This window comes from Penaeus chinensis, chromosome 2 (genome assembly GCF_019202785.1).
Source record: "Penaeus chinensis breed Huanghai No. 1 chromosome 2, ASM1920278v2, whole genome shotgun sequence".
Classification (NCBI taxonomy): Eukaryota; Metazoa; Arthropoda; class Malacostraca; order Decapoda; family Penaeidae; genus Penaeus; species Penaeus chinensis.
This window is the reverse complement of record NC_061820.1, coordinates 37,457,571-37,462,570: the sequence shown is the minus strand read 5'-3', so window position 1 is coordinate 37,462,570 and position 5,000 is coordinate 37,457,571. Positions and strand designations below refer to the sequence as shown.

Below are 5,000 nucleotides of genomic sequence, written 5' to 3'. Positions count from 1 at the left end.
AGGGAGAGAGAGAGAGAGAGAGAGAGAGAGAGAGAGAGAGAGAGAGAGAGAGAGAGAATGAGAGAGAGAGAGAGAGAGAGAGAGAGAGGCAGACAGACAGACAGACAAACAGACAGAGACGAAGGCAGAAACAGATACTGAGACTGAGATTCATGAAGATACAGAAAGAAGAGAGAGAATAAGGACAGACAGACAAATGGAAGAAAAAAGGCAAACCGATACAGTTAAACAGAGTGTAGAGTTTAGCTATAGAAAATATAATAAATAAGATACTGAAGTTAACAGCGTTGAGGAGAGGACACAGATCCTCAAATATGAAAAGGGTTTTAACTGAAAAAAAAAAATGAAAGAACCGCGGTATGAATCGTGTACAAACGCAGAAGCACTTTCAACAACGTCTCTGCAATATCAACTAGCGTACCTTAATATCTATGTTCTTATTTTATTTTTTTTCTACTTATTATCTTTATTTTTTCCCCTCCGCTCTTCACCTTTCTGCTCTTCTTGTTCTCATTTTCTCTATTTTCTTTCTTTTTTTTCTTATTTTCTCTTTCTCTTTCACCCATACATTGTTTATTCCTCTTCTTTCCCACTTCACTTTCTCCCTATCTACTTCTTCCTCTTTCAATTCTCTCTCAATTCCAACTTTCTCTCTCTCTTTCTCCCTTACAACTTTCTCTCTCTTTCTCCCTTACAACTTTCTCTCTCTTTCTCACTTCCAACTATCTCTCTCTTTCTCACCCCCCCCCCCCCCGCCTCCTCTTCAATCACTTCCCACTCTCTCCTCTCTCTCTCTCTGTTCCCCTTCTTTCCCTCCCCATCTCTCTTTCTTCACAAACCTCCAATAACCTTTTTTAATCCCCATTCCTCCTCACTTCCCTGCTCCCTCCTCCCAATAACCCACTTCTCCCCCATTACCCCTACCTCCCCTCCCCTCCCCCTCCTTCCTCCCAATAACCCACTTCTCCCCCATTACCCCTACCTCCCCTCCCCTCCCCCTCCTTCCTCCCAATAACCCACTTCTCCCCCATTACCCCTACCTCCCCTCCCCTCCCCCTCCTTCCTCCCAATAACCCACTTCTCCCCATTACCCCTACCTCCCCTCCCCTCCCCCTCCTTCCTCCCAATAACCCACTTCTCCCCCATTACCCCTACCTCCCCTCCCCTCCCCCTCCCAATCCCCAACGTCCCCCTCCTCCCTCCCAATACCCCACTTCTCTCCCATTACCCCTCCCCCCCCCCCCCGCACCATCACATACCTCCCCCCACCATCACATACCTCCCCCCCCCTACCCCCGTACGATCACATACTTCCCCCCCAACCCCTCCCCCTCCTCCCCGTACCGTCCAACCGGTCCACAGAGTCAGTATATATCAGGAGAGCGACACGATGCCCAGCGGGAGGAAATGAAGCTCGGTGTTAAACCTGGATTAAAATCTCGATAAGTCTTCCTTTGGCGTATGGAAGTTAGGGAGGAGGAGGAAGAAAGGGAGGATAGGAGAAGGGGAGGAGAGGAGGAGGACAGGAGAAAGAGAGGGGAGGAAGAGGAGGAAAGAGAGGAAGAAGAACATGTGGAGAGGAGAAAAGGGAAAACGGAGGAAGAGGAAAGGGAGGAGGAGGGAAAGGAGGTGAGGAGGAGAGAAAGGAAAAGGAGGAGAGGAGGCGGGAAGGATAAAGAAGTGGAGGAGGATAAAAAGTTAGGGAGAAGCAAAGAGATGGAGGAGAGGAAAGAGAAGGGAGGGGGAGCAAAGGGAGGAGGAGGAGGGAAAGGTGGAGAGGAGAAGAGAAAGGAGAAGGGAGGGAGAGGAATAGAGGAGAGAAAAGAGAAAGGAGGAGGAACAAGAGGAGTGGAGGAAAGAATGAAAGTGAGGAGGAGAGAAATGAAGAGAGCAAGAAGGAGAGGGGGAGGGAAAAGAGGAGAGGAGGAAGGAAAGGAGGAAAGGAGGAGAGGAGGATGGGAGAAGGGAAAGGAAGAGAGAAGGATGGAAAGCAGGAGAGGAGAGAGGGAAGGAAAGGAAGTGTGGAGAAAGGAAAAGGAGGGAATGAAAGAATGTAAAAAGAAAGGAATGAAGAGGTGTAAGGGATGAGAAGAGAGATAGGGAAAAGAAAGAAGCAGAAAGGGAAGAAGGAAAAGGCAAAAGAAGAGAATAGTGAGTGAAAGAAAATGGGGAAAGAAAAGGGAAAACAGTGGGAAAAAGAAAGAAAAAAGACGAATAAGGAGAAAGAAGGATGAAGAATAAGCAAGACGAAACGAAAAAAAAAAAAAAAAAATAGAATCGAGAGGCTAAAAAACTTAAACCTTATTTACCTTATACTTAAAGGCTATCAATCTAATCTGATAATCCCTAAAATATCCCGAATTAAAGCTGATCGAATTAGCAATTCTTATTACAATCATACTATAAGTTGTGACTATATCCGAATGGAAGCATAATATCGATAACTAAAATAATTGAAGGAGAAAGAAAAAAAATCTTACAATCCTGCCCGTTCTGAATGCCGTTTATATATCTTGAATATTACTGACATTATTCCATTTCTGAAACTAATCCTAATTCCGTTTCTAATGATTGTTTGTTCGCATCATTTGTTTTCCATTGGGCCATGAATTTAACCAGTTGCTATATATATATATATATATATATATATATATATATATATATATATATATATGTGTGTGTGTGTGTGTGTGTGTGTGTGTGTGTGTGTGTGTGTGTGTGTGTATGTGTGTGTAAATATGTGTGTGTGTGAAAGAAAGAGAGAGAGGGAGAGAGGAGAGAGGAGAGAGAGAGAGAGAGAGAGAGAGAGAGAGAGAGAGAGAGAGAGAGAGAGAGAGAGAGAGAGAGAGAGAGAGAGAGAGAGAGAGAGAGAGAGAGAGAGTATGTGTGAGTATGTATATATACCGCGATAGTCCAGTGGTTAGCGCACTGGTCCTGAGTTCAATTCCCCGTCGCGGCGGTCGTAAAAAAGGCCTGCGCTCTGACTGCTGGCTCGAGCCCAAGAAAACGACACATCGCTTTGAGAAATCAAACGCAGATGTTGTAGGGGAAGTCACCGCCGTGGCAAAAGTGTTAGCGCACCGAACCACGGTTGATTAGGAAGGGCATCCAATCAGGCAAGGGTGACACTGCCATATAACCTCTCAATAGTGAATTGAGAGGTTATAACCCCCATATAAAAAAACATTAATTTTATTTATTAATTCATCACCCGTTCACCCATCCATCCATCGTTCAATGCATTCATCTATTTATCCATCCATCCATCTATGCATCTATCCATCCAACCCACCCACCCATCCATTCATCCAGTCCCCCACCCACCCACCCATTCATTCATCCATGGCCTGCAGTGGAATGAATGGCTGAGTAAAAAAAAAATATATATATATATATGTATATATGTATATATATATGTATATATATATATATATATATATACACATATATATATATATATATATATATATATATATATATATATATACATATACATATATATATATATATATATATATATATATATATATATATATATATATATATATATATATATATATATGCATACATAATTTACATATTACCCACACCCCAATGTACATGCACACATATACAATAGAAACCTATTTAACATCTGCCATTAGTTCGCCTCCGCCTCCGCCCTGCATGCTCTCGCTTCCCCGCCTTCGTTTTAATCTGAGGCCGAGGAAATGTCCTTGCGACGGGTTTTGGGATATGGTGAGGTCTTCGGGAAGTGGGTGAAAGGTGGGTGGATGAATGGGTGGGTGGATGAATGGGTGGGGGGATTGGGGGGTGGGGGAGTGGGTTGGTTGGTTGTGTGTGTGTGGATGGATGGATGGATGGATTGGTGAGTGGATGGGTGAGTGGGTGGGTGAGTATGGGTGAATGGATGGGTGGGTGAGTGGATGGATGGGTGGGTGAGTGGGTGGGTGGATGAATGGGTGGGTGGATTGGGGGGTGGGGGAGTAGGTGAAAGGTGGGTGGATGAATGGGTGGGTGGATGAATGGGTGGGTGGATGAGTGGGTGAGTGGGTGGGTGGGTTTGTGTGCGTGGATGGATGGATGGATGGGTGGGTGAGTGGATGGGTGGGTGGGTGGGTGAGTATGGGTGAATGGGTGGGTGGGTGTGTGTGGATGGATGAGTGGGTGGGTGAGTGTGGGTGTGGGTGAATAGGTGAGTTGGTGTGTGTGGATGGATGGATGGATGGATGGATGGATGGATGGATGGACGGACGGACGGACGAACGGACGGATGGATGGATGGATGGATGGATGGATGGATGGACGGACGGACGGACGGACGGACGGACGGACGGACGGACGGACGGACGGACGGACGGACAGACGGACAGACGGACAGACGGACAGACGGACAGACGGACGGATGGATGGATGGAAGGGTGGATGGATGGATGGATGAATGAATGGGTGGGTGGGTGGGGGACTGGATGAATGGATGGGTGGGTGGGTTGGATGGATAGATGCATAGATGGATGGATGGATAAATAGATGAATGCATTGAACGATGGATGGATGGGTGAACGGGTGATGAATTGATAAATAAAATTAATGTTTTTTTCTTTCTTTCTTTCTTTGTTCTTTTTTTCTTCTTCTTTTTCTTTCTTTTTTTCTTTTCTTTTCTATTTTCTTTCTTCTTTTTTTATATATGTATTTCTTTACTAATTCACACACACAGACGCACACATATATATATCATAACTTGTCACAAGAAACTTTCCCTTAACAATTGCGTTCCTCAAGGCCGCGGCGACGGTTCTAGATCAGCGGCAATCAGAAGGGGAGAGAGATTCATTGATTGCTCTCCCAGGGACCAATAGTATCCTGGCTACAGCGTTCCAAAAATAGATCTTTTAAGCAGACCTCAGGTGCTGCTTTGCCTCGCCCGCCGCATCGACTTAGATTAATCAAGAGAGAGACTTTGATCAAACAGTAATGAAGCCGGGCGGTCAGTCGTAATC

At 45.1% G+C, this 5,000-nt stretch overlaps 1 protein-coding gene across 1 annotated transcript in view; it reads right to left on the bottom strand.

The window, feature by feature from the left end:
- Positions 1–5,000, bottom strand: part of LOC125034833 (hapless 2-like) — a 28,882-nt gene that overhangs the window by 3,104 nt on the left and 20,778 nt on the right. The gene's annotated exons all lie outside the window — the stretch shown is intronic.